A 24,609-nucleotide genomic window follows, 5' to 3' on the forward strand; every position below is an offset into this window, starting at 1 on the left:
TTTGCTATTTTTGGCATCATATATCGACGTCATCATATTTTTTTTCATCACTCGTCCCTGTCGCCGCCTGCAGGACGAATGGAAAAATTGACCACCGGTCAATTTTTTTTCCATTTGACAATACGCCTGTGGCTGTCACCTTAATAAATGAAATCAGTAGAAAAACAATGTAGAATATGAGTCACGCCGACGGAAGAACCCAATCTAGTTTCTAAAACAAGACAGCATCCCTTTCACGGGATGCTGTTCATGGGAGCAGCCCCCGCGGCGGGTTGAGTCATATTACTAAGGAACAACCAACCACGTAGGCAGCCAGCTAACCAACCAACCAATTTGTTTTAGAAACATTGATCTGATTTCAAAAATCCATGACAAGATCCCCATGGCAAAGCATACTTTTCTATGTGCCTCAACAAGGAATCTTTAGATGAGTTGAACAGGGGATAGTGCAGGTCAGGTTGGCTGGCCCAGGGGAATTGGCACACCCTTCCCCTCAAACGGGTGTGGCAATGAAACACTAGCAGTGTTCAGAGTTCAGACTCGTGAACTGTTTAGTGCAGACTGTCATGATGTTGATATTGTCGTTTTTTTTGTCATTATTTCCAATACCGACCAACTATAAGTGGCGTGATGTGCGATCCAATATGGCAACCGGAAGAGGGCCAACCCATGTGTTAGCATAAGAACAGATAGGACGCGTATATTGATTGATTTGTGGGGTTCAACGTCCCAAAACCACCATATGATTATGAGAGACGCCGTAGTGGAGGACTTCGGAAATTTCGACTACCTGGGGTTAGGACGCGTATAGCCCATGCCCCTTTCACCAGTTGAAGTCATGAGCTGCACCGAAATGTACATGAGACAAAGATACTTTTCAAAACCATGGAAAAACACGGCGCCTAATCATTTGTCGCGGTGTTAAAGGTTATTATTTGAACTCCGGTACCATGCATGAACAATGCTGTGCGAAGTCATGTGCGTGCTACAAAAAAACTGCATGAACTAGAATTGACGTATGAACTCAGCGGCGCTCGGAGGTAGTATGTACAGAGCCTACCTGACGGATTTTCCGCAGTAAAATAAGCCGCTAGCAAGTATACCACCATCGCTGCTGCACGGCACCGTTCTCTTTTTTGTTTTGTTTTTTTTTTGTTTTTTGACGTGATGACGGTTTGCAAACATTACGCCGTCGTCACTACTGTCAGGAACACCGATTTTCTCCTCAAATGGAACACGAGCATTCAACAACACAGGCAGTATAGCGCTTGTGTCAAGGCCGTGCTCAGGCTATAGCCGTGACAATTCACTGCACTCGGGTGTTGCTGGTTCGATCGGCACGATGAAAACATGAATATCTGAAAGAAAATACACACGTGTGTTTTTCGCAACGTCGAACGATTCGATGATGCGAAAAAAAAAAAACGTCAAACAACTACAGAAGTTAGCAGAGATGCGTGGATTGTGGCCGACGTTTCATCACTGAGCATTTAGCTTCGCTGGTCGAGAGTGCCGGCAGCATGCGGCGCTCTATATTATTTACAATAACTGCGCTACATGCAATTCACACGCAAAAACAGTGCTTTTATTACGATTTTGCTAAAGCATACTGAAAATTAAATACGATCAAAGTGACTTACGAGCGTCAAAAATATTAACGCATGACAGGATGTGAAGTGCAACTTCGTTCCTCGTGAACTGGCAGCTGATCGTTCATCGTCGCATTCGCTCTCGCTGCTTTCACAACCCTTTACGTCCAGTGAAAAATTCCCATCGTCAAGGCAGTTTCTTTCAGCATCACTGGTAAAAGAAATCTGAAGAATTTCCTCTGCCGAGCTACTTGACCACTTAACGTCCATTTTGTTTTGGCTGCGGAGAAAATTTTGCTCTCAAACCGGTCAACAAAGAAAGCGCTTGCAGTGTGCTGCCATCTATCAACAAACGTACAAAAACAAGCTACACAGCACAAGCCAATTTGAGATAATCGCGAGTACGTGCGACTTTCCGCGTACAGTGTTATAGGATTCATACAATCAAAAGCATTGACGAATGGTAAATACAATAGGGACCATAATACAAGTAAAATATTGTGAGTTTCAACTGAAAAAGTCAATGACGATGGCAAATTACCCTACTTGATTACATAAAACCTCCCGAAGTCGATATGTATGTGTACTTGGCGGCCCATCATCGAAAGCGCGAGTTGCCACGTATTTTCATGAAAACTTCAAGTCTCGCTAGAACGAACTAGATTTATGGAGTCGCTGTGGATCCGGTTTGTTCTCTGATGCAGGAAACGTGCAAAGTGATAGCTAGTGTTCGTTTCTTGCAAACGCGTTAGCACTGAAGTTAGCACAGCCGAAGAAGAAAGACTGACCATCCTTGAGAGGACGTTCCTCAATTCCGCTTGGCAGCGCAACAGTCTATGGACATTGCGGATTAAAGGGCGAAGTGGAGGTCGAAGCTTCATTTTTATTTCGCGCCGTAATTCCAGCACCTGAATGTCACTCTGACGTGACTTATCTCGAGCAATCTTCATATTTGGGCACAATTAGTTCAATAAAATGTCCTGCAACTCGCTATCTGTTGAGTCTCCGGTTCCTTCGGTACACGTACAATCCATTTTTTATCGACAGTTATTAACGCATATACCAGCTGAGTCTTTCAAAACAAAAGGAGGTCAGAACGAGGCGATGCGTGTAGTTCGTGGCGGCATCACCACCATAGATGCCCGCAGGGTTTCCCTTCAGGAGCTTGAGGGAGCGCGATCGCCCTCCTCCCCCCCCCCCCCCCTATCTAACGAGGAATCCGGCGCTACAATATGGTTCATCATACTGCTTCCCCCCGAGAGGGGGCACGGGTTACCACCCGTATTATTCATATTGCTCGCATTCTCACACCGAGCGAACTCGCTCTAAACAATGTTTTTGGCGCTGTCAGGAGAAAGTTTAGTAAAACGTGAAAAATTGTTGTTCTTTCAAATGCGGCTGAGAATAAAACTTCGAGCAATCAAAGTAGTGAAAATTGTCCACATAATTAACGAAAGAAAATTTAATGGCTTTTTTTTTCTGATGGATACAAATGAAAACCAACAGACAAAGCCAATGAAAGTATGGGGGATTTTATCCGTAGAAATTATGACAGCATTGTGAAGAAGCCGAAGTGGACGAAAACGCAACTTGCCGCCGGCAGAAAGCGAACCCGCAACGTCAAAATAACGCGTCCGATCATCCACCAATCGAGCTACAGCGGCGGTGGTCCTCCTGTGCACGTTATCAGGCACATCTGTGCATGTAAACCTGGGAGTGTTAGCGGAAGCACTAGTTAATATCGTAATGATTATAATGTCCCCTGGCTTCGGAGTCTGTAGGTTTTCATAAATATACTGTGCATGGTAGGAGCACTGCAAAACGAACCGGAAAAGGAGTAGTGTTCAAATGTGTGCCTTCAGCAGGAACCAATCCAGAATGATTGCGATGTGAATGAGCGCTATAGCGCGACGTGCGAAAGAATGAAACAAGCAAAGAGTTAATATACAGTCTGTGCATAATAAAACTATGAAAACATGCGGCGAAGTCACTGAACAAAAGTATTGGGATGTGGCGTCCCGTAGCAGCGACTAAGTGAATGAAACGGTGCCCGTTTCTTACGCCGGCGGCCAGGTGGCAGTAGCAGAAAATGGCGTCTAGGGTGCCTTGATGTCCGCGCGCATCGGGGGCGCGCGCGCGCATCGAGGCACTCTAATGGCGTCTGAATAAAGAATTTGCAAAAATGTGCCCCTTATACTTGAGAGATATCGTTACAGAACTAATCCACCATGCTCACCTTCTGCTATTTCGCACGCCGCCGAAACATCCACAGCACGAAAGAATGAACGGAGGAAAACTTACCTAAAAGGTGTACGAAGAAACAGAGACGTAGCCAGGCAACAGACCCCCCCCCCCCCCTAGAAACTTCAGCTGTTTGAGCTATCGAAATCGGAAAAAGGTGAAAAAAGAGACTGAATAGAACTATGCGATTGCTGGAGCTTGGGCCCCGTGCTCGTTTTTAATTTATTTTGAAAGCCTGACTTAATTCTTATATAAATAAAAATACATCCCATTATAAAAGTACGAATTAAACCCCAGGAATGTGTCACTTCTTAAGATTTTTCTAGATTTACGCCACTGAGTATTGTTTTGCTACACGTATACTACATGCTACTTGTATCGCATCATTGGACCCTATCCTTTGGCTATGAGTCCAAACAGTTTTTTGAACTATCATGTTGGAATTGAAAATAAAGTGAAATGAATTGAAAATGAGTAGCGTACTAGGATGATAGTGTATACAGCTTGCTCTTGGTTTCGCTTAGGCCCACGGGATATCCCATGGTTTAGCTTCATTTTTTTTTTTCGTTTGCCAACACCATTTTGGAGCGAATTTGGAGCAGTTACTAGCAAATATCGCATTCTGGAGCAGCATATAAGAGCATTTCTCTTTTGGAGCAGTTTGAAGCAATTGGAGCAGCACTTCCATCACTGCGTCAATATTTTCGCAATACGTGACGTACTCTGCGATGACGGTGATACCATAAAAACAATTCATGTTGAACGCCAACGGTCACTTTTCACGGTTCAAGAGGTATACCTAAAGTTGCGTCCACACAACAACGTGCACATGGTCGAAAAGGGACGCCGAAAGCGTTTCACGTACGCAATGCGCTGCACGAACACACGAACGACGCTTCTTGTCTACCCCGTTTCAAGAGTTCCGTGCAGTAGAGCCAAGGCTAAGCGATCTACGAGCGCAGGTTCTTGCGAAGCGAGATGTAATGCCCACGTTCAGAACCTGTTGCTCGTCTTCATCACCTTTACAAACAGTCTCGACGGTAGACTTACTAGTGTTCTCCGCATTTCGGAAATGCGATCTGCATGGCGACCCATTTTTCATAGAAAACAATTGTTGTGGCTCCATGATACGGAAGAAAGAGCTCTCGCTTGTCCGAGCTATAAAACGCAAATGGCGTAAGAAATAACGCAACTGTGCTTCGTATACATCAAATTTTCATATCTTAAGTCCAAATTGTCAGTAAGACATTGCATAAAGTCTCACATTTAGTCGGCACAGACAGGCACTCCACAGCGTCGCGGAAGAACCGACAATGGGTCCGAAAAACATGGCTGTACTGCTAGAAGCGGTTCGCCGACCTCGAATCTATCAAGCGGCCGCCGTGCGCTCTGAAGCTTGCAAGTGCCGAACGGATACTTCAATTCACTTTGGATTCATGTCCTTAAAGGGACACTGAAGTCAAATAACAATTTACGTCAAAGTGAAAGCTCAATGTATGACAACATCTAAAACGACTATTCTATCAACAACAATGCCCTATTTGCCGAGAAATTAAAGTAAATGCACAAGAACACAAGCGCCGCAGTAGGACATCTTTAAATGATACTGATGACCTCTGACGAACCGCCTACAATTAATCACTAGTAATCCATCTAACTGCCCTAAATAAAGAACATCCCGTGCATCAAGAGACGCAATAAAATGCTGCTTGTTCGTTTCTGTTTGATTCATGAAAAAAAAAAAAAAACGCCAGACGTTACCATGGGGAAAGGCGCGAGTGGTTCAAAAATTATATTTTCGCGTGGTTACACGGGACCGGTGGTGCCATCTAGCGGGGCGCAGTTGGAACAAAAGCGTTTGCAATCTCGAAGCCAATGGCGGGATAATGATGAATGGCCGTTGCTGCTGCTGTGGCTCCCGCTGCTTTCGGCATGCTGCTACTAGCGAAGTAAAGCCGGGCAACGTTGTGCACGGCAACAGTGACGTGAGACGGTCCGGTCGGTCCACTTCTTGAGGCGGTTAATTTAAAGTGCGCTAACCCGACGCGGAGTACTAAAACGTGATTTTATTTCAAAATAGGCCCTTCCTTGGCACAAAAGTAACACTACGAGGTTTCTAGATCGCCATTTCAACAATCAACGTCGACTTAATAGTTGACTTTAGTGTCCCTTTAAGCTTCTACGACACAGTATTCGAATCTATTCAGCACGGTTTTTAAAATCCACACTCAAATAACCGATATTGCAGGCGTAGCGCGTGGCTTTGGGCGCTTTGTCAATAGACGTCCGACTCTGGAAATGTGGCACTTTTGGGCTAGTTGGTATGACATGACCATATCTTATAGCGCGAGACACGAGCGCTCGTGTCCTTCTTGTCTCTGTGTCATCATTCTGTTTTCACGCTATAACTATCGTACGACTCTGGAGATTTGAAGACACGCAGCGCCACCTGTCGAGGCAGTTTTGGGTAGTGCAAAGTCCGACTCTTTGTCTGGTTTGCTATGGAAGCAGGTGCGACAAATTATTGTGAAACAACAATTTAGCGTAATATTGCGTGCTTTGCACATTTAACACTTAGAAGGCAAGGTATAAATTTTTCTCGGCTAGTCGGACGCGCCACCGAACAGTTAGCAAAATTTGTTAACAAACTCTCGCCAGTCGCAGACGATGGCGAAAATGAAACCAGAGGCCCCGGCTCCGCGCGCTACGAAGATGAGGCGCAGTCGACTGAACTGTTGCGTTGTTAACTACCACGAACGTGAAAGACTCGATAAGGAAGTCCGTTTTTACCGCTTCCCATCGCAGTCGTATGAAGCGGAAAGACGACAGCACTGGATACGGGCCGTTCAACGCGTTCGGTAAGTGATATTATTACTTTCATTCTCCGCAGCACAGCTGCTCGCGCACGAGAAAGTGCGATAATGCTTTTCTGTTGTTATTGTTTTTCGCAGTCCTGACGGAGAGTAATGGCAACCAAGCGAGAGTCCTAAGGATATGCAACCGCCACTTCGTTGGCAACAAAAAAATTAATAACGTGGTGACCTATATCCTGCCTACGTGCCGTCAATCTTCCCACCTCCGTACAGACGTCCGTCTCCGCTTGACTCGACAAGTGGAACGGAAAGATTTGGCAGGTACGGTTAACCAACAATTTCGTTCCTCCGTTGTGAATTTAAAATGCTGTTCTTGAGCCTTGTTCAGCATGTTTTGAGCCCTTCGACCCTGTTTTTTTTTAATCTGAGCATACAGTTGCTGCTGTTGGAGCATTATGAGTAGTTGCAAGGTAACGCACGTCCATCCAAGTAAAAAAAAAAAAACTTTCATTACAGTTATTTCAGAGCATTATGATGCGGTCACTGACCAACTGAGTCAAGCTGAAAACAGAAACGTTTAGGTATACCCAAGCATCGAATTCCTTGATCACAGGAAGCAGCACGACAGTTAATTAAACGCCTCCATGTTTTCACCCAGACTTGGTCACTGACCGCAAACTTTTATTTGAACTCTTTACTAGTTATTTCTGTGTGTGTGCACGAGCGGGGGTGCGAATACGTTTGAAGCGTCTGCGAAACGTTCAATATTACTGAGCGGTGCTGACACTCCTGCGATACAGAAAGATGTGGCGCACGGATGCATGTACTAGCTGCATGACACTTATTCTTTCATTTGTGTTCGAACGATGTTTCCTGCCTTGAATAACGTGGTTAAAGGACACCATTGCTTACTGACCCAGAGACGCCAAAACAGCTGTCCGTAAGGCATGCAGCTGGTTTCGCAGATCACACAATTACATCGCGCGTGTGCGGGTTCTCCACCGAGAGGACACAAACTCGTTCGTTTACTGCCGCACCACGAACAGATATAACACCGCCGCGCGAAGCTTAATTAGTGGAGACTACAAAAGGCTGCCGCGCAACTTACTGAGCTGATAACATCGCATGCGGAGTGCTCACCGAAGATTCTTTTTTTTTTTTCTCGGACCGTGTTAGCGCGCTTTAAGCAGTCGCCTGTCACTGCCGTTTTTCGAGTATGGAATACTTCGCAATAAGCTGGAAGACGTTCGAATTTTACTGAAAAATCCATAGAAACATTTATTTCTTATCTGTGTGTGTCATACAAATGCATCGGCTTTTTTACTTTCAGATGGCAAAAAAGAAACCAGGCGGATGTTGCACCTACAACAGTGCAAAGAAGAGATCCCTCGACAGCTTCTGAGAGTGCAGACAGCACTGTACCAAGCTTCTGTACAGCGGAAGAACATGTTGAAGCTGACATACAAGATGCAAGTTTGCCAGAATTATGATGTGCTTGTTGTCAGTTGTGGGGATTTTAAACACATGCAACTCCAATTTATGTTTATCTTTCCTTGCCCGCTTATTCAGAGCATTATAACATGTCATCACAGAAGAAGGTGATGATCCTGTGCTTCATCCTTGAAGTTGAAGCTGCTACAACAGAATCTGGAGGTGTTGTGACTCAAGAGAAGGGTCATTGCAAGGAGTGTTCTTGCAGTTGGCCCCAGCACCAGAACATGTTTTTTTTTTTCTGGCTATCACAGCATTATAGGAAGCCCAGATGCTCTAAGAAGTCTTTGTGGTGTCGGTGGCAATGTGTTTGGATTGCTGCTTGGTTTGTTGCCCACAGTGAGGGACAGAAGCAGTGATGTGACTGTTGAAAACAAGCTGCTCATAGTTTTAATGAAAACAAAGCTGGGTATTTCATTCTCGGCAGTTGCAACTCTTTTTGGTGTACACGAAAAAACTGCTTCTCGTACATTTCACACAGTGCTTTACACACTCGCTGAAATCACAAATGCTTGGGTCTACAAACCACCAATAACTGACATAATGTTGTTGTAGCCATTTTATTTTAAGGAAAATTACCCTCAGTGCGCTCTCATAATTGACTGCACAGAAATGAAAACTGAAACCCCAACTGAAATCAGGCAGCAACACGTGCTCTACTTTCCATACAAAGGAACTTGCAGCACACTGAAGTTTCTTCTTGCTATCATCCCAAACGGAATGGTTCTTCTCAAATCCAAGCCATATGATGGCAGATGTTCAGATACATATATAACATTAGACTCCAAGTTTCTCGATATTGTTCAACCTGAAGACACAATTTTGGCTGACAGTGGCTTCCCAGGCATAAGAACTTCCATTGCTGATAGAGGAGTAATCCTTATTATGCCACCTTTTTCAGCAGGACGTAATATTCTCTTCACACCTGAGGAAATGGAAGAGACTTGCTCAGTTGCTTCGGTCCGAATACATGTTGAGCGAGCAATTAAGAGAATTAAGCATAAAACATTTTATGCCGAATACCAATAACACTGATTCCTGTAATGGGTACGATCTTTCATATGTATTGTATTTTGGCAAACCTATAGCTACCCATGATTTTGTACGAATGAATAGTTTATAATTAAAAGCCATGCAGTGGCTACATGCACACTATAAATATTTTGTTTGTCCTTTTTGGACAATGCTTTATTCCTTGGCAAACTTTTTATGTATATAAAACATGCAGCCTCTTTGCAGCTTGTTTATGCCCTGTTCGTTCATTGCTATGTATTCTACGTTTTCAATTCTTGAAGAACTTGTGATAATTGTTGCGGTTTACTTGCTTGTCACCTTTTCTGCATCTCATTGCCCTTGGCAAAGCTTTTATATATAAACAGTGACTCTGAAGCTTGTCTACGTCTTCTTTCCTCATTGCTATTTTTTTTAGGTTTCAGATTTTTTAAGAACTTGTTATAATATTAATTGCCGCAATTTAACATCCCAAGACCCCGATAGGATTATGAGAGATGCTGTAATGGAGCATTTGGGATATTTTGACTACCCGGGGCTTTCCAACATGCACCTAAATCCAAGTACAATAAGCTCAAGGATAACTTGTTGCTTCGGCGAGCTGGTTCCTGAATTTGCTAAGCATGTTAATTTTGGCACAAAGCTAAAAACATGAAAAAAGATGAAAAAAAGATACAATGGAGAGCAAATCGGCACTCCAGTGTTTCTTTCTTTCATCTTTTTTTTCATCTTTTTAGCTTTGCACCAAAATTAACAAGTTTAGCATATTTAGTACACAAACAAGCCTCAAGCATTTTCGCGTCTATTGAAAATATGGTCAAGAGTCGATTTTACGACCTGTGGGTCCATAGTCAGGTACCTTAACCCCTACACCACCGTGACAGGGTAAGAACTTGTCCTAAACCGCAGTAGCAATGCCAGTATCCGAATTCTGAGTATCATTTGTTTTTCTTTATTTCAGTTTGTAAAATAAGTATTAGGTTAAAATCAATGCCACAGCTGTGTAACACTTGATGGAACTTGTTGCCTTTCATCATTTTAGACCACTGTATATTTCAACATTTTTGATTGAGTGCATTTGGCTTAATAAACATTTCATTTCTTAGTAAACAAGTGTCACTGAAAAGGAGTAGGCGTACACAGTAGGCACAGTAGGCGTACGCAGACACGATACCCCCACAGTATTCAATAACACCATATGAACTGTACTTATCACGAATTGCTTTATTATATGTATTATCAAATTTTACTGAGCTACTTAGCATCAAATCATTGTGGCAGGCAAGGTGAACTTAGCGAAGACAAAAAATTGTGTGTTCTGCTGTTTCTGTGCTGCTATCATATCCATGCTGCATGATCCATATAAACACCGGACTTATAACATATAACGCCGTGTTGTGAATTCATATTTATACATTGAAACTAAAGCAAGCTGGCAAATAGAAGAATTTATTGACATGTTCACAATTGAAGTTTGAGAGCAACAGCATCAGTCCAATATTCAATATTAAGCACACGATAACAGCGTCAACACAGCCGGAAGACTGTTGTTGCTAAATTGTGCGTATTTTACTAGACTCTGGAGAGGTGAACAGACTAAGTTCGCAGGCAAACAAACTTACAGAATAAATAAATTGCGCAGCATGCAGGCTGCACAATGTATACATGCATGCACTCTACATGAAAACGAACAACTATCTAGTGATTGCAACTCCAAATAAACATTCAAGAAAAGAACTGACACATCAAGAAACTCCATTAAAAGCAACAACAGTTGTAGTATTAAGAGCAGAACTAGATAAATTTAAAAGATAGGTAAATGTAAAAGATAGGTAAAAGATAGGCAAATTTACCACTGCAAGTTATTACCATAAACAAATGCTTTACACAGTGCTGTGCTTTCATGATGCCTCCTACAAAGTAAAAATTTTATGGTAAAAACATATTTTGTAGAAACAATACAAAAGCAATCAATCACTTCTTCATATCAAAGTACAATTGGGAAGCCACAAATAAATCACTCTGTCCTCAAAATCTCTCCAAAAATATGCATAAACAAACATAGAGGACAGCACAACAGTATTTGCTCAGCTCCATCTTGCAAAAATTTTTTTACAAGACTTATCTTCAGCTGCATTGTGTCACGGTAATCGATGATTATGCACGAAGTAGTTCCTTAATGTAAAAGCTGAAATAAAAGTGTTGAAGAACAGCTATAGACTGTGCAAGAAATGCTTCATCTCGCTGTACAACAATCACAATGCTTTGCACAGATGAGTACACAAAAAAATTGGCAGATCCCACGTACAGTGTGAATCGATGATATGCAAAGCACGAAGGAGAAGTGTTGATATGTCACTTTAAAATCAGCACAATGTTACGAGGTGGAGGTAAATGATGCTGTACATGACTTCTGCGTCATGATTATCAAGTTTGGATGTGTCATTTACTTTCGTCATCTATTCACGACTAGATACCAAATTTATTATATGTGGAGCTAGCGAAACGACCGTGAGCACGCTATGAGCGAGGTATGTTGTCATGTTGTTACATGACACGCATCTCATGATTATCATATTTGCACCAGTCACATACATTCGTCATCCATTCACGTACTGTAATACCAAGTTTGCTACGGACGCTAGCGAAACGGCTGTGAGCGCATCATGAGCGTGGCATGTAGTCATGTTGTTACATGACACGCATGTAAGAATTTTCATGTTAGGGTCTGTCGCTTGTGTTCACCATGCAATCATGCCATACCATACTAGTTTTGCAACATGCCATGTGAACGAAACCACCGCAAGAGCTGCCGGACCATGAAATGTATATCATGACATTCATGACATAAATATCACGATTTTCATATTATGACAAGCCAAATATGTTCTTCATACAGTTATGTTATGCCATACCAAGTTTAGTACCGATACCATTATCAAAACGGCCCGGAGAGCTAAAAGTCAAAGGCGGATAGATAGATAGATAGATAGATAGATAGATAGATAGATAGATAGATAGATAGATAGATAGATAGATAGATAGATAGATACTCTAAAATTCACCGAAGTTTGCTAAGAAATGCTTTGAATTTAAAAAAGAAGCATCGGCCTGTACCGTATAAACCGGAATATAAGTCGAGATTTTTAAATAAAATAATAAGCTAAAGTCGCTCCTCGTCTTATATAGCGGTGTCTAGCCGAAAGTGCAACGCTGTCTGGCAACATATGGCTTGCATGTGCTTGTGAAGCCAGACGCGGCCATATCCGCATCCAAATCCAATCGCAGTCTGTTTTCTTTGTGTTCGTGACTTGCTTCTGATCTGTTCCGAGTTTTCGCTTCGCTTGACATTGCGCTGCATTTTTAGTGGCCTTTTTTTTCGTTCACTGAATATGTCTAGCAGTGCAAGGAGGCAGTACTCGGCTGCGTTTAAACTAGATGTTAAGTTCACAGAAGCGAACAGGAATATGGCTGCTCAATGCCACTTTGGTGTATCAGAAAAAAGAGTGCGCTATTGGAGGGCGCATAAAGGGAAGCTGCAGATGTGCAATCCTCGAAAAATGTCGTTTCGTGGATGAAGTGCTGGTCATCCGCAGCTCGAGGATAAGCTAGCGGACTTTGTGCGGGAAGTTTGTGCGCGCTCGCTGCCAGTGACCGTGGATACCATTCGCAAGAAAGCCGTGGAACTCGCTCTGGAAGCTGGGCTCACGAGAGAAGAGTTTCGTGCACCGAACTCTTCTGCGTCGATTTAAGCGACACAAAGGATTTTCTCTCTGGCGGAGCACATCCATCTGTCAAAAGTTGCCGGAGGAGTTCGAGGACAAGCTCATAAACTTTCAGCGCTTTCTAAACCGGCTTCGGGAGCAGAACAACTACATGATGGGGCAGATTGACAACGCCGATGAGACCCCCGTGTGGTTCGACATGCCTTCGTCGACCACGATCACGCAGCGCGGCGCCAAGGATGTGAAGCTGCTGTCCACTGGCAACGAGCACTTGCGCTGCACCATCACGCTGGCATGCACGGCAGATGGTAGAAAGCTTCCGCCCTTCGTCATTTTCAAACGCAAGACAATGCGATGGTGCGACAATGCGACAAAGCGACAGTTGCGATGGTGGTAGAGGGGAGCTCCGACAAATAGGGATGGGGTGCGCCCAATTCGCAAATAAATGTGGTTTGGCAGTTTTGGGTTGTTTTCCTTTTTTTTCTTTTTCGGTAACCTGAACTTGGGGAGTCGACCTATATTCCCACTCGACCTATAGTCCGCTTTATACGGTATTTGTCGCATACATTGCGACTTGAACATGGGTATAATACTGGTGACGTTTCTTCAGCCTAAGCTTACCGCCTATATAAAGGATGTAGTTAACAAAGCTGATTTTATTGTCAGCATGAATCAGCATGTTGTCTTTTCTCGAGAAAGGACACTTTATCTCAAGCACAGTTTCGTCGCCACTCTTGAACAGTCCATCAGGGCTGGCACACAGGCACGCCTGCTTCAGGCTCACAGTTAGTCCGACCTGCATTTAAATCTCACACCATACCGCAACTTTCCATACATACTCCTATTTTATTCTCAGTGAAAAAGCAATAAGCAGAAATGGAGCCACAAAAATTCCTGCTCACTTGTAGCACAGCTATCCCTACTCTGAGTCAATCTTAAAATAAAATTAGAAAATAATGAAGGAACACTGTATTATATATTGTTATGAGACAATGTCCCACAAAAGCGGTTAAATAGGCGCGGAGAAAGACGATATGATTTTGGTGTAGGGCCCCCTTTGCGGGTATGCGCCAGGGTAAGAAGGATCATCATCTTCAGCTCTTGTTCTCCATCTTGGCTTGCGCGTTGGCATGGTGTAAATATATCTTGAAACGCCTAGTACCGCGTGTACCTTCACGTAACGTTTGGTGAAGGTGCTTGGTACAATGCACGACGGAGTTACGCAGCGGACGCCTAGTCACTGCTTCCAACATGTCCACCGGCAGCAACGCTTGGTCAACTGCCGCGCCCAATGCATCAACGGCGCCGACCTCCCCTCTTTTTTTCATGGCAGCTCCACCCCGCGATCCCGGCAACTTTTCGGGAACGGAAGGCGAGGACGTGGATGAGTGGCTTAAACTCTACGAGCTCGTCAGCGAAAATCACAGGTGGGACCCAACCTTGATGCTGGCAAACGTCACCTTTTATTTGCAAGGAACGGCCAAGGCATGGTTTAATAACAACGTGGATGCGATCACGAGCTGGGATGTATGCAAGACCAAGTTACGCGAGTTGTTTGGTCAATCTGCCGGCTGCAGGCAGGCAGCTAAGAAAGAACCTGGCACACGTGTTCAGACGTCCGTGGAATCTTACCTGGCGTATATACAAGATGTGCTGACCCTTTGCCGTAAAGTTGACCGAACCGTGGCTGAAGCAGACATGATAGCGCACATGCTCAAGGGCATCGCAGACGATGCATTTAACCTCCTTGTGCGCAAAGGCTGTTCCATCGTGCAAGATGTTATCTTGGAGTGGCAATGCTTTCAAGAGGCTAAAAGTCGTCGTATTGCCCACCACTTTACGCGCCTCCCCAACACTGCTGCAACGTCAACTTGCGAGGATCTTCGTATAGCGACCCAGCCTAATTGACACTACTCTGGTGGTCATCACGAGAATCGTACACCGCGAAATCGAGGCCATATCACCCGCACCCTTGAGAGCACTAGCACCGAGTGATCCTCAGCCGACCATATCGCTAATACAGACTGTTGTTTGCCAAGAACTAGCCAACGCGGGTATTCACACAGTCTGTTCTATGCACCGTCCCGACGCTGTCAGTTCATCTACCTCCAGCCACCCATAGCATTATCGCTGCCCTGCTCCGCGTAACCGTGACCCAAATGCGTGGAGGACGCCTGACAACAGGCCGATTTGCTTTCGATGTGAACGAGTGGGACACATTTCCCGCCATTGCTGGAGCACGTGGACCTCACCATATCGGGCAAACTGAAGCTTCTCCAACCTCCACTCACCAGCCCATCTCTATCGCCAGGAACTACCACGGCGTGATGGCTAAGCTAATTACGACCCGACCACTATGACCACTGCCCAGTACAGTCGTTCACCTCGACGTAGATTTTCCCGGTCTCCACCACCACCCCGTTCCCCGTCCCCCATCCACTGCCTGGCGGTTTTCCTCGGAAAACTAATGGCTGCAGCTCCTGGAGGTGACGCTGCTGATACGACTTGCTCTCCAATTCCTCTGTTGACGCTGCCGAACAATCAGAACCTGATCGACGTTGAAGTAGACGGTTTATCTGTTAAAGCATTGGTGGACACTGGCGCCCATATTTCTGTGATAAGCTTGCACATTCGTAACCGCTTGAAGAAAGTCCTTACTCCAGCCCCTTCACGCAGTGTTCGTGTTGCTGATGATGGTACGGCTTCTGTTATTGGCGTCTGTACAGCATGCGTCACTATCGCCGGCCGCCAAACTTCAGTTTTCTTCCCCGTTCCCTGTCACTGCACCAATGATGTGATCCTCGGTCTTGACTTTTTGTCCACTTATTTAGCCCTAATCGACTGTTCAGCTGGTACTGTGCAACTTGACCTACCGTGTCCGATTGATCCGCCCAGTCCACCCCAAGCCCATATGTGCTCTACTGAGGATGTCCGTTTGTCACCACAAACTGTGACCTGCATCACCGTAATGCCCTCACCACCTGTATCCGATGGCGACTACGTGCTCACGCCCATTACATCCACTCTTTTGACTCACAGTGTTACCTTACCACACACTGTTATTCAGTCACGCACAAACCCGGCCTTCATTCCGGTGTTCAACCTTGCTCTGTGTCCACAAGTGCTCCCGCGTGGAATTGCCCTCGCCATGCTGACTCCCTTTGAAGAATGCGCCATCTCAGCTCTATCTTCGAACGATGCTGGACACTGTAGCTACACGCATGCTCGATCTTCGCAAGCAAGCCCGTCTGCTGACGTTAAAAAAATGATCGCGCCAGACCTTTTGCCGCATCAAGGTGACGCACTCCTTCATGTCCTTGAGTCATAGTGGGACGTATTTGACTTTTGTGATTGTCCGCTTGGTCAAACCACTGCTGTAAAGCATGGCATTGACACCGGCGATGCCTCCCCTGTCCATCGGCGGCCATACCGCGTATCTATAAACGAGCGTCACGTAATTCAAGCAGAAGTCGACAAAATGCTCGCCAGAGATATAATTGAGCCATCATGTAGTCCATGGGCTTTCCCTGTAGTTCTTGTCAAAAAGAAGGACAACACTTGGCAATTCTGTGTTGACTACCGACATCTGAACAAGATTACTAAAAAAGACGTCTACCCGCTGTCGCGCATAGACGACGCCCTGGATTGTCTTTACGGCGCTAAGTATTTTTCGTTCCTTGATCTAAGATCAGGGTTTTGGCAAATTGCTGTCGACAACATGGACCGCGAAAAGACTGCTTTTGTCACGCCCGATGGTCTTTACGAGTTTAAAGTCATGCCCTTCGGATTATGCAATGCTCCGGCCACTTTCGAGCGGATGATAGACTCTCTTTTGCGTGGGCTCAAATGGTCAATTTGTCTATGTTACTTTGACGACGTTATCCTCTTTTCACCAACCTTTGAGACCCACCTAGACCGCCTATCCTCAATACTGGCTGTTTTTCGCAATGCCGGTCTCCAACTGAACTCGTCAAAGTGCCACTTCTGACACCAGCAACTAACCATGTTGGGCCACCTTGTCGACTCCTCTGGTGTACACCCTGATCCCGATAAAGTCCGAGCCGTGCGGAACTTCCCCATTCCGGCTTGCACCAAGGAAGTATGCAGCTTTTTCGATCTGTGCTCGTACTTTCAACGCTTTGTGAACAATTATGCGGAAGTAGCCCGTCCTCTCACAAACTTACCGAGAAAAGATGTCTCATTCACATGGGGTGCTGCTCAGGCTACGGCGTTCTCTACACTTATTGCATTGCTAACAGAACCACCTGTTCTGGCCCATTTTGACAACGCCGCCCCTACAAAAGTCCGCACCGATGCCAGTGGCCACGGAATTGGTGCTGTTTTGGTCCAGCATCAAAGCGGCTGCGCCCACGTTATCGCCTATGCCAGCCGTCTCCTCTCACAGGCGGAAAGGAACTACTCAATCACCGAAAGGGATTGCCTTACTCTCGTCTGGGCAGTAGCAAAATTTCGGCCCTATTTACACGGTCAACATTTCAGCGTCGCAACCGATCAGCCCGCACTTTGCTGGCTCGCATCCTTGAAGGACCCCACTGGGCGCCTCGGTCGATGGGCATTACGACTCCAAGAGTATAACTACTCGGTGTCCTACAAATTTGGCCGTTTACACCATGACGCTGACTGCTTATCTCGGAATCCAGTGGATCTACCTGAGGCATTCGATGAAGCGTCATGTGTCCTGTCTCTCTCCGCTTTAAGCAACATCCGGGAGGAACAGCGCCGAGATTATGTCTTACGTAACATTATCGAGAAGCTTCATTCTGCAGCACCTGATCCGTCTACTCAATTGTTCGTGCTCAAGGATGGCACATTGTACCGTTACAACGTCTGCCCTGATGGACACGAACTGCTCCTTGTGGTACCTTCCCACTTACGTGCGAGCATGATCATTGCACGGGCTCTACCAACCAGCTGTGCCACAGACGTTGCCGATTTCCTTCTGCACGACGTCATACTTCATCATGGCGCACCACGCTAACTCTACAGATCGTGGGCGCTATTTCCTTTCCCGAGTAATCGACGACCTGCTTCGCTCCTGCGAGACAAAACATAAATTTACGACAGCTTACCACCCGCAAACTAACGAACTGACTGAGCGATTCAACCGGACTTTGACCGATATGCTTGCCATGGACGTATCGTCCGACCACCAGGACTGGGACGTTGCATTGCCCTTCGTTACGTTCGCCTATAATTCCTCACACCCCCGATGCAGCTGGTTTTTCACCTTTCTATCTCGTGTTTGGCCGTGATCCAACTTTACGGTTCAACACCGTCTTTCCGACAGCTGTCGACTCAACGACCGAATACGCCCGCGATGCTATCACCATAGCTCGAAAAGCACGAGAAGTTGCCCGTCAGCACCTCTTAGCATCCCAAGATCAGCAGCGGCACCGTTACAACTCCCATCATCGCCAAGTTTCCTTTACTCCGGGTTCTCTTGTGCTATTGTGGGCTCCGACCAGGCGCGTTGGACTTTCTGAAAAACTGCTTTCCCGCTACTCGGGACTCTACCGCGTATTGCGCCGGGTGACAGGTGTGACCTACAAGATAGCCCCGCTCGAGTCTTCCTCCTCCTCCCCTTCACTATCTACAGACATTGTTCATGTATCTCGCCTTAAGCTTTACCACTCGGCAACATCATAGAAAGCACCGAGACGGTGCTTCAGCACCCGGGGGTTATGTTATGAGACAATGTCCTACAAAAGCGGTCAGATAGGCGCGGAGAAAGACGGCATGATATTGGTGTAGGGCCCCTTTTGTGGGTATGCACCAGGGTAAGAAGGATCATCATCTTCAGCTCTTGTTCTCCATCTTGGCTTGCGAGTTGGCGTGGTGTAAATATATCTTGAAACGCCTAGTATCGCGTGTACCTTCACATAACAATATTTTTGCAAGGCATGAACTCTCTTAATCTTATAATTTCACTGTGACTGAAAAAATACTGCACCTACTATCAGTAATGAGCCTTCCAAAATAAGAGTCTACTTTCTGTATAATACCTTCATGGCCAAATCTGTCCTTGTTTATATCGTCATGTGACAAAAACTGCTTGGGGAACCATTACTGAAGCAAATGTATTCAGAAAAAAATTTCCATGTTTTGAGCATGTTGAAATGTGAATACGGCATACTTACTTGGACTGTTTTGCAGAGGCGCCAATTTGATCACATTGGTTTAATAGCATGCAAGCTATAAAAGTTGACTTGAACCATTGTGAACTGCAGAGAAAGAAAGAGAAGGACAAGATCAGGAAGAAGGGAGTAGGTATTGTGTTTTGAACCTGTCTAACGACTCACGGTTCAGATAGAGTTGGGAGTCTGAGTTTGAGTGAGAACGAAGAGCAATATTTTGTTGATTTTGAGTCTGAGTGGTGCAAGATATATTTCTTGAGTCAGTCTAAGTAAGTTCCACCTGTTTTTTGCCAATCTATGCTTGCAGAACATATGTGCAAACACACAGTTACTGCTTGAGCCAAGATGTGTTGGATGAAAATCAATTGACACAGCTGCTTAGGTCGAGATGTCATCAAGTCCCCTAATGTAACCTCTACTAACTGTGTCACATTACAAAAAACTCATATACATATGCCATTTGAAACACAGTTTTTCATATAACTACAAGTCAAGGTTACTTATGTTATACAACACATTTTTGTTTGGTACAGCTGCTTTATGAAACATTCAAAGATATAAAATTACAGTAAAATCTAGTTTGCTAGGATATATTTCTGAAATATTTTAACATCTACCATGAGAAGGAAATCTCCACATGCTTAACTCACCTCAACAACTGACATAGGAGCTTTCTGTTCAATAGCTTTCCTTGCCTCAGGTTTTGTGCTGATCCCTAAAGTATTATAAAAGCAATCAGGAGCAATAATAATGTTCAGAGCAATTCTTTGTAGGCGTGAGCTTGCGCAAACTATAGTGAATATGCTGATCATTTGTGTTACCATGCCAAAGTGCCTTCCCACTGAAAGGCTTTCTGGAGAGAAGTTGTTGTCCAAGAATCTCAAGTGGCAGCCTATGAGCCACGACTATATGGTCAATTGAGCTCGACAAACGCATTCTCTGCTCCTTGTGCCACCTATCCTACGTAAAGGCCTTGAAATTGAAACTTTCTTTTTTGCATCCCCACAATCTCCGATAGAAAAAAAAGCTCAAAAATTATCTTTACTACAATTTGCTAAGAGAAGAACATGAGGAGGTATACCTTTCACATCTTGCTTGTTTCACTGTGCTTAGAGTAATTTCTTCAGCACCTTTCTGACTGCACATCACATTGGAGAAGTCTCGCTCTGCAACTGGCATGCGATCCACTTGTTGGTAGCGTGAAAGCCTGATTGTGGTTGGTGTTTTAGGCTGAGAAGTCATCACACTGTAAAAAGGCATACTGCTGTCCCAAGAGCAAACTTCTTGCAAGCGTGACAGTTCTTATTCCTTACACACTATAGTAAACTATCAAGGACACACTTCACTTCTTTGTCAACCATATTGAGGGCAGCAAGCTCTTGTATTTGATTGTGTGGTGACACAATTGCAGGAAAGTGGTCCCATGCATATGAAGGTGATGTTCTGCTTGGTCTTGATCCACCTAAGAACACCTCTTTGTCACCTGGTTCAAAAAGGCCATGCATAAATTTTCCGCAACAAAGTGGAAAGGACCTGCCTAGTGAACATTAAAAAAAATACAGGAGGAACTTACGACCAAATACTTCCTTAATAGACTCCTTGGCATCAATGCCTGGCTTTGACGGATGGCCCCGTGCCTGTGGCTGCTCTGTGCATGAAGTCGGCTGCACTTCATTTATGCACATGAATACAGCGGCTGCGTGCTTGCATGTGCCACTGGATCCAGCCTTGCAGGTGCGTTTCGCAGTTGCAATGCAACGATCGCAGGTGAGCTGCAAAGAGACGTCGGTAGATTATAAAGAGATGTACGTAACATGCAAGACACAACTCACTGCCTGCAGGCACATAACCCACTTTTGTCAAGTATGCTGGTAATATATATATATATATATATATATTTGAGACTGGGCAGATAACCGCACAGTTTTCTTGCTTGCACTCACCCACGCAGTTTGCTTGCGCTACGAAGGTGCGAGCTGTGATTCTTGCGATTCCGATGAGAACTATTCCCCATGTGCCGGATCTGATTAAATGGATATAGGTTTGTGTAATGAGGATTTACATACACGAGTTCAGACTCAGATAATCTTGAATAAGCGAGATCTCGAAAGTGTGCTCGGGGAGACGGATCGGATCAAAAGTGATACTCCGCAGTGTGGTAGAGCAAAACATTTCTTTCTTTCTTTTTTTTTTACGGGAAAAGTACTTTGGTGTGCTTACTTTAATCTGTGGGCCATGTTTAGCACAATGCGTAATTTAATTTTATAAAAAATAGAAAAGTATTTTTCTATAGACATTGCCGAAGAATAAAGCAAGTCTATGTAACAACAAAAACGATTTGTTTTTTTCACTTTACAATCATGCAAAACAATTTTAGACAGTGTCTTCCACAACAGAATCTTTTGAACAAGTTGTTTGAACAATAAAGAAATGACACACTTCTGGACTGCATTGCGCGAAAAGATTCGAGCCTGAAAGGTTTAAAACTATAGACATACTAATTAATTGTGCTTTGAGGGATCTTCACAAGCTGTTAACTCCTGCTTCTGTATATACCCACTGCTAACAGAAGATCAAACAGTAAATGCGTTTTTTTTTTAATTATGCACTCTTCGCGTTAGGAGATATTCATCTCTCTCAGAGAGTCCCCTGCAGTTACTTCAGTTCATTCAGGACTGTTTCGAGCTAGACACAATCGCACGGGCTATGAAGGTCAGCACATGTCTCTGACCGCAGCACCATTCGTGTGAGTAAGAAGCTAACGGTAAATTATAATACGCGCGATAAACATCGCGCGCATTGCGCCCTCTCTATTATTTTTTTTTTTTCAGTCACCACGCCTCATCCCGCACGTACATTCTCACGGGTTCAAGTTCTGGCACTTCAATAAATAATGCTAGCACATGCACCGCATAGAAATAATGTTCGCGACCACCTTAAGATTTGCAATGCCTTTCATCAGTTGTGCCCCACGAAAGCGAACTTGCGCGCAGGTGTAACTATTTAGTAAGTGCATACGGAATACAGCCGTAAATTGAACATTCGAAGACTCGTCGAATAAAACGGCAGAACGCACAGGACGCCAGAGCTGAAGCGAAAAAAATGCAAAGGTCACTGGGGCCATTCGCCCCCCCCCCCTCCCGATAAAACAAGCTCTGAACGATTGATCGTAATCTACGCAGTTAGCCGAGTTTATCATGTGTGCACTTCATCGCTTTGACAATGTGTACGTACATAACCAAAATTTAATTTGTGCGGCAGACCAATACCGACTTTGGTGTACTTACCTCAAACTCGAAGTCATACGACGACCGCTGTACTTGCGAGTTGCAGCGCGCTGGAATAACGGCCGAAATTTCTTTTACGTCGTACAAGTAGTTCACCTTTGCTGAGCTTCCTCCCTTTCCGAAGCGTAGATGGGCTGAAGAAGCTTTTGAGGTACTTGATTTTAAGAAAACCGTGCTTCAGCACAACCGAAAGCGGCGCATCCATTGCTTGCTTGCTTGATCCTTTTTCGTGGCTCTCATCCACTGAGGGGGATTGGCAAAGAAGCCGGCGGTCAATAATACACGTCAATACCTTAAGATTATCCAGGCTGCGGAAATAGGATTACCTTGTTTTGACTTGGCGGGATTATTTCGGCACAATGTAAAAAAAAGTGAAAGAAAAGAAATACCACACAATTATGTGCGCGGCTGCGATGGGGCGCGCCTTTTGTCCAGGCGCCAGCCAGCTCGAGGAGACGTTACTTGGTTTGACTTTTTTTTTTTTTTTGAATACCGGGGCCTTGGTCAAGAAAAGCTGCTGTGCGAATTCGACTTCGGTGTGTTGCGAAATCGTGCACAATTTCTGTTAAAAGGAAGGAAATTTTGACGCTGCGCAAGCTCGACGCTAGCAGCGCTCGCCGCTTGAAGACGGCGGGGCGCAAAATGAGACACATAGACGTGCTCTTCAATGGTCGAGAAGGGCTGCAGCACAAACACGTCTCGCGACAAGTGCGAGCCGGATCGAACCCTTCTTTGCGTTCAATCTAGCACGGCCGAGCGCGGTTTTGTTTGTATGTTCAAGTATTACGAACGATTCACAAATAATAGACATCGTGCACGCGCACGATTTCACATCACCATTGCACTCATAAATAGAGCGAAACGGCCGTTAACTGTCAGTGCCGTAATAGTTTATGGCCGACTCTACGGGTCCCGCCAACTTAGTGGTTAGGTACAAGAAAAAAAAAAGTATAACGAATGTTCCGACCGCGCCACCGTAAACCAAGAAGCGTGTAGACAATGAACAAACACCACGGCGCAAGTGGTCGTCAAACTTGGTGCCTGGAAGATATCGTGATGTTTTATTCTGTAGACGTCACCCTTTTCATTCAATAAGCTGTCGAAGACAATGTGTCACGCTCCTAGCGCCACCAATACACTTGCGCACTCACTGCATTTAAAATGTGATTGTACACATTTGCTTTTTTTAATTCTTTAACATAAGGTATTTCGACAATGAAGCATGGTACTGGTGCACTTATGCCAAAGACAAGGACAATTCACCGGTTTTAAATGTCGGTTACATAATGCTGAGCTAGAAGAGGTGGTTACATAAATATAACGAACAGAGCTCCACGATGCAGCTGTCGCAACGTGCGCCGATACGTCAACGCCACTTAATTACTCCTCATACACCACCTTGCCTTGTTTATCGCTTAAAACCAACTAACTTACGCTACGAGCACCATGCCAGGTACACAGCGACGCAGTACCAGCGACTTATTGAACTACAAAAGAAGCCACAAAACGTCGAAATCGGCAAAAGGCAGAGCGGCAGAGACAGAGAGCAGAGTCGTGGTACTAACTGACGTTTATTTCGGAGTCCGTACTCCCAAGTCCGTGCTTTTTTCTCTTTGTAGTTAACCAAGTAAGTACCAACTTTCCCAACAAGCAACTCTCCTGGACTACCAGCAACGTTTCAATGCGCGATTAAGATCGTCGACACAAGTACTCCATCGCGGCAATCAACGCACGCTTTCATGCCTCTCATCTTCCGGCGCGGTCCCGAGGCGAGCAAAGCGGGTTCAAGAGCTCGCGGCCAACCAAAATAACCGTCAACAAACGAAGCAGACGACGATGGCGATCAATTGCAGAACGTTTCCATCACTCACCGTTACGTCTGACGACGCTTGTCGAATCCTGCGCGGATCACTGCTTTCAAATCCGGATTCAGAATAATGCGAGCTCCACAGTGCGAGCTGAAGAGCGGGAAATGTGGCGCGAAAGTCACTCGGTTTGCAGGGGGGTTGTGGGATTGAGAGGGCGCGCCGTCGTTACAGTGTATTAGAATAGTACACTCTACCGGCGTCTGGTGTCGTCTGCATCACCACTCGCATGACCCCATTGTTGATAACCGGCTGGAGTTCTGAATGTGCACTTGTATGCAACTGTTGCACTTCAAACATGATGGAATGTGTCAGCGTTAGCAAGAAACGAACAAAAATCACTTTCGTGCATCAGTAAATATACCGGACTGTGCGTGACGCGATAAATCTGAATCTTTCTTGCGAGGCGCGAAGTTTTTGTGGAAATACGTG

General features: G+C 45.0%; 1 protein-coding gene across 1 annotated transcript in view; it reads right to left on the reverse strand.

Moving 5' to 3' along the window:
* Window positions 1–24,308, reverse strand: part of LOC119164854 (DNA (cytosine-5)-methyltransferase PliMCI-like) — a 123,718-nt gene extending 99,410 nt beyond the window's left edge. The window contains exon 1 of the mRNA XM_037417056.2: window positions 24,184–24,308. The gene's annotated coding sequence lies outside the window, so the exon portion shown is untranslated. The remainder of the gene's footprint in view (window positions 1–24,183) is intronic.
* Window positions 24,309–24,609: the final 301 nt, after the last annotated feature.

Source organism: Rhipicephalus microplus, chromosome 9 (assembly GCF_043290135.1).
Source record: "Rhipicephalus microplus isolate Deutch F79 chromosome 9, USDA_Rmic, whole genome shotgun sequence".
Taxonomy (NCBI): Eukaryota; Metazoa; Arthropoda; class Arachnida; order Ixodida; family Ixodidae; genus Rhipicephalus; species Rhipicephalus microplus.